The sequence below is a fragment of the Pelodiscus sinensis genome, chromosome 32 (genome assembly GCF_049634645.1).
Source record: "Pelodiscus sinensis isolate JC-2024 chromosome 32, ASM4963464v1, whole genome shotgun sequence".
NCBI classification, from domain to species: domain Eukaryota; kingdom Metazoa; phylum Chordata; order Testudines; family Trionychidae; genus Pelodiscus; species Pelodiscus sinensis.
In genome coordinates, this window is record NC_134742.1 from 5,416,169 (window position 1) to 5,430,731 (window position 14,563).

A 14,563-nucleotide genomic window follows, 5' to 3' on the forward strand; every position below is an offset into this window, starting at 1 on the left:
CGTTCCTACAAGTACCAATGACTTTAGTGCAGAACCGACATATACCGGGGTAATTTACAGTGGGGACAGCCTGAAATATTAAACCTAATGCCCAAACCTACCACTAGTTGGTGCTGTGCTACTAGTAATGCCTGCCTTCATGTGCAAAATGAAAACTGAAGTCCCTTGTGTTCATAATAATCCTGTGGCCTCGCACCAGCTTGTGTCACAAATTTTTCCCCTTTAAAATCTCCCTAAATGTCACTAATGGTGACAGCACATTAAATTTTTTTTTGAGCACTCCATGATTCTGTCTCCTCCTCCATTTTCAGCTGCTAAATTTAATTAAAAACATAGGAAAATATATTTGGAATATATCTCATAAGCAACAGTTGTAGTCATGAGTTTGTATGACATGAGAATTGCCTCGGTTCTTCGCTATTGTGTACTGTTGTGCACTGTTAAACCAATGTTAAGTTTCACCCCCAAAGGGTGTTGCATATTAATAGTGAGTGAAGAGAATCCTATATCTGCAACATAATTTTTTTAAGTAGTAGTTTGAGATCCAAGGTACTGCGGAAAAAAGTTTATTTAGTTTGTACTGTACTTACTGGGAGTTACTCTATGTGGCCACTAGATGTCGCTACTTCTGCTCCCCACTTAGTGATACTGAAGGTAAGTGAACTAAAGAGATCATAAACCACTGGTATACACTATGGGGGTGTGTCTACACAGCACCCAAAACCTGAAATAAGATATGCAATTTGTGCTATGCAAATTGCATAGCTTATTTCGCGTCTATTTGAAATAGCTTATTTTGTCATTGGGTGCTGTCTACACAGTGCCAAATTTCAAAATACAGGGCTATTTTGAGCCATCCCTTACTCCTCTTACAATGAGGTTTACAGGGTGGTGAAATAGTGCATCCGCTATATTCTGAAATAGTGGCCGCGTTCAAAAGACGCGGGGTAGCTATTTCGAGATACCTTTGCTGTGTAGACATACCGTGGAATAAGTCCAAATTAAGATATGCAACTTCGGCTATGTTAATTGCGTAGCTTAAGTCAAAGTATCTTAACTCAAATTTGGGGGCCATCCACGTTGCGGGAGATTGATAGGAACATACTCTCCCTTTGACTTCCCTTATTCCTTGTGGAAGCAGGACTACCAGCATCGATGGGAGCGTCCTCTCAGTGCAATTTAGCATGTCTTCACAAGACCCACTAATTTGAACTGTGGAAGATCTACTGCGGCTGCTTCAATCTTATCTGTAGTGTAGACATGGCCAAAGGTGTGGCACATCTAGTCTGCTACGCAGAAACCAAGAGCATTTGGACTGGCTACTTTGATTTTCATTAGCAATGAATTCTGCCAGTCAGTATGAAATCAGGAAAGGAGCTCAAGAATGAAAATTATTTCTAAGTAACGGCCTTGCTGTGTAGCACACTTTATTTTGAAATAACGCCGCCATGTAGACATAGCCTAATGTGCCACAGGACTGGTCATTGTATTCATCGGTATGCATGTGTAGAAAGAAAATAGTGTTACAAATACAATGCATTTGTAAATACAAAATGATTACTTTAAAATGCTATTAAAGAACAGAACATGGTAAAACCAGCCTGATGAAGTAGCGTCTCTAAAGAAATAGGATTATGTACAGCATAATATGTTACATACATAGTGTGTAAGTAGCTTGAGAAAGTGTTTGGGCTGTTGCTATTTGCTTAAGAAATTAAATGTCAGTACAGTGAAAATATGAAGGCTCAGATCACCAGCTCAATATAGTTTATCACATAGATCAATTACACTTCGACTGACTTGCACGTCAGTGGCTACTTCATGACCATGTTCAGAAATTCCCTGTCTTGAGAAACCTACTGTGAGCTCCTGTCCATTTCAGAATCCAGTATAAATTTTCTCTGGTTCTCTTCATCATCCTCAATGGCCCGGTTCTTATTCATTTCTTCAGCTCCATTTCCTGAGGATCACACTGATCTCTTTAGTTGTCTTGACATTGGATTTGTTAGGGTGTATCTACACTGCATCTGTAGGTCGAAATAAGATATACAATTTGAGCTAAACATATTGCGTATCTTATTTTGATCTAATTTCAAAATAGTTTATTTTGAAATCTGGCGTTGTCTACACAGCACCGAATTTTGAAAGAGAGCACTATTCCGAAACGTCCCTTAACACTCTTAACGTTGGAATAACATGCCCTTTATTTCAAAATCTATTTTGAAATAACGAGCACATTTAAAAGACACGGATTAATTATTTTGGGATACCTCCAGTATCCCAAAATAGCATCACCGTCTAGACATACTCGTATATTCTTCTCTATGTCCCCCAGCTTCTGGTCTTGCTTCTAGGACCTTCTGCATCTAACTGAGCCAATAGTTATTTTCAAATCCCATCTTTTCTCCCTAATTTATGTTAAACTTCTCTAAGTCTCCCAGATTCCATGTGTTGAGTCATTCTTCCCCAGAGTCATCGAGTAGTCCTGTGGTACCTAAGGATATGTCTACACTACAAGGGTTATTTTGAGATAAGTTATTTCAAAATAATAACTACCGAAATAACTATTTCAAAATAGCACATCAACATGACATGGAAGCCTCAAAGTAGTCTGAGACTGCCTCCTGTAATGTGGATGTGCTACCTCAATTTAGAACCCCAGAAAGCATTGGGGAGTAAAACTTTGAATGTGTCTGGGGAGGAGCTATTTTGAGATACCAGTAGTGTGGATGCTTCATTACTATCTTGAAATAGCAATTTTGAAATAAGCATTATTCCTCAAGAAAGAGGGTTTATTATTCCGGAATAAGAACTCTGTTATTTTGAAATTATTTTGAAATAACAGGCTTGCTGTGTGGATGCTCACCTTGTTATTTCGAAATGATGCTGTAGCGTAGACGTGCCGTTAGACACTAGCAAAAATATATAGTATAATGAGCTTTAGTGGGCAAAATCCACTTCATCAGATAAGCTGGAGTGGAAATAAGAGAAGCCAAGAGATATATAACTGAAAAAAATCCACTGTTAATTGTAGGTCAGGAGCTAATTAATTCATCTGGAAATATCCCATTCTTAGCTTTTGATATAAAAATGCAGCTGTTAAAGGCAGGGGAGACTGCCTGGCAGTCAGTCAGGGATGTAGGGGGAGGCCTGGAAGAAGGGTGTTTTGTGGGGGGACAGACTGGCAGTTAGGCTGGGATTTGGCAGTTAGGTTGGCAGAGGGGGGCTCTGTGGGGGACAAATTGGCAGTCAGGGATGTCGGGAAGGGACTGGAAGAGGGGGGCACTGTCTGTGAGGGAGAGACTGGCAGTTTGTCAGGGATGTGGGGGGATGGGCTGGCAGAGGGGGGCTCTGAGGGACAGACTGGCAGTCAGGGATGGAGGGGTGAGCTGGAAGAAGGGGTCTGGGGGGGACAGACTGGCAGTTAGGAATGTGGGGGGAGGGGCTGGAAGATGGGGTCTGTCTGAGGGGGACAGACTGGCAGTTATCAGGGACATGGGGGAGGGCCTGGGAGAAGGGGATTTGTGGGGGGACAGACTAGCAGTTAGGGATGTGGGGGGAGGAGCGGGAAGAGGGGGGCTCGGTCGGGGATGACACACACTGGCAGTTACTCAGGGAGGTGGGGTGGTGTGAATGGGTCTGGAAGCAGCAGAGCAATTAGCGTATACGTGGGTTGGGGGACAGACTGGCAGGGATGTGTGGGGGAGGGTCTGGGAAAGGGGGGGCTCTGGGGGGGACAGACTGGCAGGGATGTGTGGGGAGGGTCTGGAAAAGGGGGGCTCTGTGGGGGACAGACTGGCGGTTTGTCACAGAAGGGAAAGGAACTGGAGTCTGTCTGAGGTGTGGGTGTGTGGGGGAGGGCAGTTAGCCTGGCAATTGGGTGTCCCAGTGGCGGGGGGAGGGAAGCTGCTGGCAGAGCCAGTTTCTGTGGGGCAGGGGCTAAGGGGCAGTGGCACTAAGGCAGATGTGAAAGGGGACGTTTGTGGCAGAGACTGGGCCTGTTAGTGAGGGATGGGCGTATTGTCAATAGGAGACGTTGGGAGGATTTGGCGAAAATGGCGATCGGGGCTTTCTTGCGCAAAACCGCATCAGATTGGCACGGACACTTTTCCGCAAAAGCACTTTTTGCGGAAAAGTGTCCGTGCCAATCTAGACGCTTTTTTCCGCAAATGCTTTTAACGGAAAAACTTTTCCGTTAAAAGCATTTGTGGAAAATCATGCCAGTCTAGACGTAGCCACTGTCTGGTTCAAAACTGGACACCTGGCAACCCAAAAGGGGACAATGGGGTACACTGTCTCCAATTCTTCTGCCACGCCATGGGTGCTATGGAGTGGGGGAGGGAGTATGGGAGACAGAGCCTGTGGGATGGGAGAAGGAAGTGTTCTGGATGTATTCAGGAACAGCTTGCCTTGCAGTGACATGTAAGGAGGCACAGTCATGGTACAGTAATTAATTTGCCCTGGATGAAAAAAAATTAATGGGTGAAATTCCATGGCCTATGTTAGGCAGGAAGTCTGATTAGGTGATCCCAGTGGTCTCTTCTGGCCTGTGATCCAAAAAAAATACAAATATTCTAAACAGGGTGTTTCACTAGTTTTATTTTATTTTATTTGTCTGTAGAAAAGCTGCATATGAAGAACAGGGAAGGTGCCTGGAGCAACCACAGGTAACAACATTTCCTATGTATAGCACTTGTGCAGTGCCTGAGATCCATAGGGATGTAAAATACTTAAATACATTTCCTTACTATTGTGCGTATTCTATGCTGTGATTCACGCCTGCGGTGTTATAGAAGCAACAACCGTAATCCAGTGCTAAACTCTATACCCATCAGTGCTTATCCTGTCTGGCCACTAGATGTTGCTGCTGATGCTCCCAACAGGCCCTGCACAGTAGAAAGGATAGAGAAATGTCTCATTCATGCCATGAAGCTATCAGCCATTAGCAATTAACCAGTTTCTAGGTGGCCCATCCCTGCCTAGGTAACAGTTGGGTGGTGTTCAGGAGCTCACTTGGTGCAGAGTTTAACAGAGAAGTGTTACAGCAGCTGGAAGATTCCAGTGACTTGAGAGACTCCCCTAGAGTAACTACACTACTAGGGCCTGCAGTGGAGCCCGGGAGAGAAGGGGGCAGCTGCCTGGAGACCTGGTGGTTTAAAAGGACCAGGGACTCCCAGCTGTGGCCGCCACAGTGGCAAGATCCAGAGCCCTGGACTCCTTAAATTGCTGCTGGAGCCCCAGGTGATGCACATCCTGCAGTCCTGGCAGCACTGTCTGCCCTGGACTCCGCTCCGACTGAGGGCCACGAGCCAGGGCCTTTCCTAGAGGGGAGTGGGATCTGTGTCTACCCCAGGCATTCCCCCCCGCCTCTTCCTACCCCTGTTCTGTCCCTGCTCCACCCCCCACTCTTCTTCCTGCACCTATTGCACCCCTTCTTAGAAGCCCTCTTCTCCAAGCTACAGGACCTGCGGGGTTATTGGGGGGCCTAGGGCCAGCAGCAGGGGTCAGGCTCCCCCATAGTCAGGCAATGGAGCGACTCAGCCCCAGACCTCTGTGCTCTGTTCTCCTGAGCCTGCGTCACTCCAGGGAGCATAGTGGGATGGGGCCAGAGCGCTCTGCTTCTCCCTACTGAAGGGAAGTGGAGCAAAGCAGCTGGGAGATAGCAGCAGAACAGGGCAGGCTGCTGGGCTGCCCCACTTCCTGTGGCTCCTGCTGCTGCGATGAGCACAGTGGGACCAAGCCCTGTTGACACCCCATGTAATACCCTGGGCCACCCTGGGCCTGCGGGCTTATCTCAGTATGGAGGGCTGTCCCATCTATAGGATAGTTGCCCAAACCATCCTATGGATGGGACGGCTTTGCCCAGAGCTGGCTTCCCCCAGGGTCTAGTGAAGTCTCATCAGCCCTGCTCATGTACATATACAGTAAAACCTGTGTTATCTGGCACGCTGAGGGATTAGGGCGTTCCGGTTATCTAAAAATTCCGGTTATCTGAGGGTTCCGTCAACCTAGGAAAAACCAACAGGGGCCACCAGTTGCCCGGCCCAGCTCCCGCTGGCTGGATCATAGCGGTGTGCCACAAGGCTGCGCCCAGCCCGGGCCGAATCAAAGCACCGCACAGCCTCACCAAGCTCCTAGAAAATTGGCCGGTTTCTAAAGTTTTCTGAATAGTTAAGTGCCGGATAGCGCAGGTTTTACTGTAGCTTGTTCTGATACAGGAAGAGGAATAAACTATGTCACTGTAAGGCACCTTCTCTCTGGTCATGCTGCATCCATACTAGGGTTGCAGTGATACAGTGGAGGCCAACACATTATAGATGAAAAGTCAAAATAGTGGTGGATACAGAGCAAAGAGCCAAGGGAAAAAAGGTTGTCAGGCAAAAAAAAAAAAAAAAAAAAAGAGCAGAGAAGGCATTGCCTTTTAAGATGTTTTAAGGTGGCCATTTTGAAGGCAGCCATTTTGAAGTCTGCACCGGCGTTCCATGCAGACAGAAACACGCTGCTCCTTTCTGAGCCACAAGCTGCAGGTACCAGTGTGGGAGCCACAATTTTTTTTTTTTTTTTTGAAGAGCTGTATGCGGCTTGCGAGCTACGGGTTGGCTACCCCTGCACTGCTTTAACTGTATTGGCTAAATACACGCCATGCTGAAATAGTTACACTGGTCCAAAGGCTGTGCAGAACAGGCCTTATGATGGGACACTGATGCACTTAATAAAAATTCCATCCCTAATTAGTAAGTGTTTTAAAATATGCGAAGTGCTGAGTGCACTAATTATTCTTTCTGAGGTGGGAGGTTGGAGATGTAGTATTGTTTAATGATCCTGCTCCTTCTGTTTTCTCTATTGGTTCCTAGCATAGATTTGACGATAAGAAAGAAATGTTAGACACACCTGTACTGACAGGGTCCGAATCAGGGCATAGGTCCACAGCAGAGATGCCATCTCTGCAGGGGTCTGTGCTGAGAAACCACACAGGAAGCTGACACCCGTGCATAGACACAAACAAAAAGAAGATAATGCAACAGTTAATTAGGTTGGAAACCTCAGAACTTCAAAACGAGAGATTATATTGTGTACCCAGAAAACAAAGTTAAACCAAAGAATCATCAAAGAATATGTAGCCCATATGCTGGAGCAGCCCCGTAGTATAACAAGAAGTCAGAAGAAGACTTTAACCGCAGTCAGGGGAGCTAATAGCTTTGTTGATCTCTTGGGCAAATTGGGGGTGGTGGCTCTGTGCTCCTGGAAGGGGGAAGGCCAGAGCCAGGCTTATCCATATGCAGAATATGAAGCTGTGTAGGGCACCTGAAAATTTGGGACACCCCTGGGTCATACTGTTCACCCACCTGCCTTTTCCTAGTCCTGCCCTGTGGCTCTGCTTCCTCCGGAGAGGGTCCAGTTAACTTAAAAGTGACACCGTCTGCCAGTGCTCTGTGGCAGAGCTAGTCGGAGAGCAATGAATCAATTTAACAGGCAACTGCCAGTCCAAGATACATAATGCCAGTTTCTGAATGTACTGTGTTAGTTGAGCAAGCAGTTGTCCCCCTGATCCACAACCTCTTCCCCCCCTCCTTCCCATTGTCAGGCATGACTAAAGTACTAGAGATAGGTGGAGTTTATTTTTGTACCAGTGCTAGGAGAACAAAATAATGTAGGGCCTACATTCTTTCAGTAGTACCATTTTAAAATTAAGGACTGAATGTTTATTTTAAATTTGAAGTTCTTTATCTGGCTACAGTAATTTCAGCCCCTGATCTTCTGCCTGGACATCTTGACTTTGTCTCTCTATTCCTGTTCTTTCATTCAGTATTTTCCATGAGACAATGTTACAGCCCACACTGAAGCAAATATAGCTGTGAAAAGCTCTCTGCTTGGTTTCAGAGAAAGGAAATGGAGGGTTTCAACAATTAAACTGTTCATGCCAAAATTCTCACACCGCAGGCCCTGCAGCTCTTCAACCCAATTGCATTTTTTACAATACACAGAATAAGCTTGAAAATCTAGTGCAGGAAAAACCAAGTCATCTGAAGGGCATTCGGATTCCTAACACTGTCATTGGGTGTAACGCGTGGTTGTTTGCAGAGAAGCTATTGTTATTTGTTAACTGAAAAGACCTGTTACCACTTGTTAACCAGTATTACGCTACCTGTATTTGCTGCATGGTTTTGCAAAGCCAGCAGAACAATGTTTTTTTCACTAACTGCTCTGTTCATGTTCACAAACATCTTCACAGACTAACTCACTTTTTGAGACAACTCTTCTGTCAGCTGTCATTCCTCCGACACTAGCATCTCCCCTGAACAGGAGTACATTATTTTGTGGTAGCATGTTGGCATTGTGATGGGAACAGGTGCTAATGTTCTATGCAGTATGAGTTGGTTACTGAATGGATCGTTCCTGTCAATGACAGAAAGACTCAGTTCTACTTTGACTCATTGTGTACAGATACATTCCACTGTAGGAGCATGTGCACCCAATGCACTCAATTCAGAGACCTTTCCCAGCAGTATCACTAGTCAGTGCATATACCTCTGCTGTCCTTGTGCACTGATCTAATGATATACAGAGGCACGACTGTCACCTCTGTTGCAAGAATCACAGGTCCGATGATGCATACCCAAGGGGGGAAGGACAGAACCAGGTGGAAAATTTTAGCAAATAAAGGATATTTATTTATGACAGTGATGAATTTATAGTATTTATTTTATGATTTTTAATAGACCGTGTTAATGAACGTACAGTATTTATTATATTCTACGATTTCTAGTTAAACGTGTCAGAGATATAAGGATGGGAATGGCGAGGGGAATAGTCTCTATTCTAACAATATCCAGCTACACTAATTAAATAAGAGTGGTAACTACAAACTCTATGTACTACCCAAAACAACTACAACACTAAGCTTATACAACAAAGAAAATCAAATCATACCTACCAACTTACACAGCACATGGAACATTTCACAGATATCGGTTCGGTTGCAATGACCTTGGTTACGCCCGAGAGTTGGGGGAGGTGGCTGGTTGGTTGATCAGGCCGGCAGCGCTTTGAAGTATACGGGAAGGCACACGCATGGTGGTACGTGTGTTGCGAAGACCCCCTTGAGTGAACTGTGCGATGGGTATTTATCCCCAAATCTGCACATCGCTTTCCCGCGCTTGCATATTACCATATATGGCCCAATGGTCACCAAGTGGGGGGGGTCTGTGTCCCAGGGGTTGGGCCGAAACTGTGCAGGTTTCATGTGACCAGCTAAACTCCGCAGTTCTCATGCCAAGGTGACGGGTGGGAGAGTCTGAGGCTATTTTCCCCTTTTCACACTTTCCCTTTTTCTAAAGGCAATGGTATGCAGGAAGGGTGCGGCTGGTTTCTCCGGAGGAGTACTGCAGCCTACTATAGCAAGAGCGGCCTGGCCAAACTTTTTTACTGGGGGAGCAGGTTTTTTTCTAACAACCACCCCTCAGATTCTTCTTACCTCCTATGATGAGAGTTGGAGATCTCTGTGGCCTATGAACTTTGCTTAGCTCACTTTAACGAGAGTTTCTCTTACTGCATATAGTTCACATGAGTATAATTTAGCTGTTTGGAGGTGGGGGAGTTTGCCATGCAGAAATCACCAAGATTCCAACACAAAAGTTGACTAATTTGCTTAGGTGAGGGACGTGTAAGGAACAAATCTCCTATTTGCGCCTCATTTCCAAGGAGGACAAAGAAGCAGAGGGATTTCCATCCTAAAAGTCATCTTCTTGAAAAGGGGAGGTGTCTCTCAGAGCCAGACTGGGACCATTGCAGAGTGGAGAGCTTCTCCATGGGGAATGGCTCTCCAGCTGTCCTGCCTCTGAAACAGGATGTGGATAAGGAACACTTGTTTAGTTGTTTTCCTCTCCTGGGCTACGTCTACACTGGCCCCTTTTCCGGAAGGGGCATGGTAATTTTTGAAATCGCAATAGGGAAATGCGCGGGGGATTTAAATATCTCCCGCTGCATTTAAATAAAAATGTCCGCCGCTTTTTTCCGGCTTTTAGAAAAGCCGGAAAAGAGCGTCTACACTGGCCCCGATCCTCCGGAAAAAAAGCCCTTTTCCGGAGGATCTTATTCCTACTTTGAAGTAGGAATATTTAAATCCCCCGCGCATTTCCCTATTACGATCTCAAAAATTACCATGCCCCTTCTGGAAAAGGGGCCAGTGTAGACGTAGCCCTGCTGTCTCCTCACAGTGCTTAGAACCAGCTGAGACTGATAAACTGTCAAGCTGCATCTACACTGCAGGCTTTTTGCACAAGAACAGCCGTTCTTGCTCAAAAACTTGAAGAGTGTCTACACTGCATGTGCATTCTTGCACAAGTAAATTTACAGTAAAGCACTGGAAAACAGGGCTTCTTGCGCAAGAGTGATTCCTCTCCCCACAAGGAATAAGCCCTCTTGTGCAAGAGCTGTTGTGCAGGAAGGCAGTGTGGACAGGCAACAATGGCCATCAGAGCTTTCTTGCACAAGACAGCATCCACACTACCATGAAAGCTCTTGTGCAAAAGCACATGACAGTGTGGATGCGCTCTTGTGCAAGACCTTTGGTGCAAGAACTCTTACACAAAACAGTTCTTGCGCAAGAAGCCTGCAGTGTAGACGTAGCCCCACAATCTTGTTCTTTTTTCCCCACAAAAAGGCCCTAAAAAAGTCCTCCAATACTGACTGGTTGTAAGTACTGACCTCTGGGAGTAAGTGCCATCACGACCAGTGTTTTCACTTTTACTGGCGAGATCTTTAATCCAGCACAATCAAGTGTGGTACCAGCATTGTGGTCACCGTGTACTACTACCGCACCATCAGTTTCTCCTGCCTTCTGTGACACAGCTCACATCAGCTCCCTATTAGCCTTCTGAAAAACAACTTTTAAGAACACAAGTAGGCCGGTGGCACCATAGAGACTAACACAAATGTATGTATAGTATCATGAACTTTTGGGGGCAAAACCCACTTCTTCAGATGAGATGATCTTGAGTGGAAAAAAAATGAGCGGGGGAGGACCCTCAGAGAATAAGAAGGGAGAGAGGAAAGAAAAAAAAAGTATGTCACTTGTAGTCTTGGTGTTAATGGGGCTAGCTGAGTAGGCAGGACTTTGCTTTTAATGTCAATAGGATGTTGAATGTAAGGAAAGATGGTGTTGTTATGTTAACCAATTCAAGTCTTTGTTTAAACCAAGTGAGAAGGTGTTAAATTTGCATATGAAAGTCAATTCTGATGTAAGATAAAAACGTAAGAAAGCCCGTATTGGGGCAGCCCAAAAGTCCGTCTAGCCTAGTATCCTGTCTTCTGACAGTGGCCCATGCCAGATGCCCTAGAGCAGTGGTCACCAACCAGTAGATCAAGATCTACTGGTAGATCTTGGAACCTTTGACATGTGATCCTGACAGCAGGGCCGCATTATGACTTTCGTGGGCCCTAGGCACTTTTGCCTTCATAGGCCCCTCCCACCATAATAATATGAATATTAAAAATTATTTTTGATATAACTTTAAATACTTCAACATTTTTTTTTCTGTTTTAGGCAAAATTTAATAGAGTTTCGTGGGCCCTAAAAATTTCATTTTTTTCTGATGTGAGAAAACAATTAAAACATTTTCTTCGACCCTAAAAGTTCATTTTTTTCCTTCTGATTTTAAGAGAAATTAAAACATTTTCATGGGCCCCTAAAAGTATCGTGGGCCCTAGACACTGTGCCTACTGTGCCTAATGGATAAGTCAGCCCTGCCTGACAGGTTTGGCCGGGAGGCTATCAAGTGCTGGCATTTCCTCTGCCCCTCTCAGCACTGCCGTGCTGCTCCTGTCCTCTGCCTTGGAGGTACCCCTCACTCCCGGGATCCTGCTGCTTGCTGTACTGGGCACTGGAAGAAGAGGAAGGGGTGCTGCTGCTGTCAAGGTGCCCCTCCTTCCACCCTGTACCCCAACTCCACAGAGCAGAGGGGGGCAGGGATGGAGGAGTTTGCTGGCTGCTTTTGGCAGTGGTGCAGGGCCAGGGTAGGGGTGAGCCTGCCTTAGCCCCCTGCACCACCACCACCCAGAAGCCACCTGTGGTAAGCAGTACCCAGCTGGAGCCGCATTCCGAACCCTGGCCCCAGTCCTGAACCCATCCTGCACCCCAAACCCATCCTGCACCCCAAACCCCAGTCTGATAAAAGTGAGTGAGAATGGCGGAGGGAAGATGGAGTGAGCAGGGGCAGGGCCTTGGAGAAGAGTGTTTGGGTTTGAGGTAGATCCTGGATTGCACTTTAATTCAAAAAGTGATCTTGTGCTTAAAAAGGTTGGAGATCACTGCCCTAGGGAGAGTGAACAGAACAGGAAATCATCAAGTGATCCCTCCCCAGTAGCCAATTCCCAGCCCTGACAGAAGCTAGGGACACCCTCCCTACCCATCCTGGCTAATGCCCATTGATGGATCTGTCCTCTAAGAATTCATCTAGCTCTTTTTTGAACCCTATGAAAGTCTTGGTCTTCAGAATATCCTCCGGCAAGGAGTTCCACTGTGCATTGTGTGAATAACTACTTCCTTTTTTTGTTTTAATCCTGCTGCCTATTAATTTCATTTGGTGACCCCTAGTTCTTATGTTATGGGAAGGAATAAATAACACGTCCGGTTCACTTTCTGCATGCCAGTCATGATTTTATAAACCTCTATCATATCCCACATTAGTTGTCTCTTTTCCAAACTGAAAAGTCCCAGTCTTTTTAATCTCTCCTTATATGGCAGCCACCCTATACCTCAGTCACTTTTGTTGCTCTTTTCAGAACCTTTTCCTCTCCAAGGGTATGTCTACACTACAAAGTTAGTTCGAACTAACTTAATTCGAATTAGTTAATTCGAACTAAGCTAGTTCGAACTAACGCATCTAGAACTAAAAACTAGTTCGAACTAGCGTTTTGCTAGTTCGAACTAGTAAGTCCACATTGAGTGGACTCTGAACAGGGCTTAAGGATGGCCGGAAGCAGTGCCGGCAGGGCATAAAAGGAGGACTTAGAGCATGGAGATGCTGTCTCAGGCTAGCCGAGGGCTGCGCTTAAAGGGTCCCGACCCCCACCCCGGACACACAGTTCTAAGGGGTGCCCCGCTTGCAAAGAAGTTCTGGCTTGGAGTGCCCTGAGTGCCCACACTGGGCACATCAAACCACTCGGCCATCAGCCCGGCTGCACTTGCCGCAGGCTGCCATCTGGGGAGAGGGAGTAATTGGGGGGCTGCAGGAGAGCTTCCACCCCCAGAAGCCCGCAGAGCCAGCCCAGTCCTCCCCATCGGGGGCTCGTACCCCATTCCTCCCTCACCTCCTTCCACTTACCCTTCCCTAGCCCCCCTTCTTATTGATGTACAAAATAAAGATAACGTTTCTTCCAACATTGACTCTGTCTTTATTGAACAAAACTGGGGGAGACTGGGAAAAGGAGGTGGGAGAGGGGAAGAGAAAGGCTGGAAGAGGGGAGGGCAACTAACATGATCAGGGGTTGGGAACAGGTCCCAGATGAAGAAAGGCTACAGAGACTGGGACTGTTCAGCTTAGAAAAGAGGAGACGGAGGGGGGACAGGATAGAGGTCTCTAAAAGCAGGGGTTGGGTGGAGAGGGTGCATTCAGAAAAGTTCTTCCTGAGTTCCCATAAAGAAGGACTAGAGGACACCAAAGGAAAGGAATGGGTAGCAGGCTTGAAACTAGTAAGAGAAAGTTGTTGTTGTTTACAAAGCAAATAGTTAACCTGTGGAACTCCTTGCTGCAGGAGGCTGTGAAGGCTAGAACTAGAACAGAGTTTAAAGGGAAGTGAGATAAAGTGATGGAGGTTGGGTCCATGGAGTCCTATTAGCCAGAGGGTAGGAGTGGTGTCCCTGCCCAAAGTTTGTGGAAGGCTGGAGAGGGATGGCACGAGACAAATGGCTTGGTCATTGTCTTCGGTCCATCCCCTCCAGGGTCCCTAGTGTTGGCCGCTCTCGGCAGACAGGCTACTGGGCTAGATGGACCTTTGGTCTGACCCAGTACGGCCATTGTAAGCTCAGGGCTCAGTGTCGGGGGTCTCAGTGGACCCCCTTGATTTTCATGCACACCTGGTCCTGGGTGGCCAGGCTGGCAGCTCTCCTGCCCTAGACGGCCACTTTTCTGTGCCTAGTGCGGAGATCGTGGACGAGGTCCACGATGTCCGCACTAGCCCAGGAAGGTGCCCGCCTCTTGCGGTCCAGGGCAAGCTCCCGGGAGCCGCCAGCCTGGTCCCGGCAAGAGGGGGTGGGCTGGGGGGCATCGGGTGGGTGGCTCTGTGCCGTGCCAGGTGCAGGGTCTGCTAGCTGGGTGCTGGCAGGCTTGCACCTGGCACGGGCACCGTAGCCAGCCCGTGCCCCTTTAAGGGGTCCGGGGCTGGGAGGGGGGCATAGAGTTTCCCTGGTGTTGGCCAGAGTGGCCACCAGGGAAACCTGGGGAGGGCTAGCCTCCCACTAGTTCGAACTAAAGGGCTACACAGCCCTTAGTTCGAACTAGCTAGTTCGAACTAGGCGTTAGTCCTCGTAAAATGAGGTTTACCTAGTTCGAACTAAGCGCTC

At 46.9% G+C, this 14,563-nt stretch overlaps 1 long non-coding RNA gene across 1 annotated transcript; it reads right to left on the reverse strand.

Annotated features, from left to right (window-relative positions):
* Positions 1–1,899: 1,899 nt before the first annotated feature.
* LOC142823295 (uncharacterized) lies at positions 1,900–9,071 on the reverse strand. Its single transcript, XR_012898561.1, has 4 exons — positions 8,936–9,071; positions 6,892–6,979; positions 4,749–4,886; positions 1,900–2,027 (listed from the first exon to the last, which is right to left on the reverse strand). It is a non-coding gene; the product is annotated as an uncharacterized LOC142823295 (long non-coding RNA).
* Positions 9,072–14,563: the final 5,492 nt, after the last annotated feature.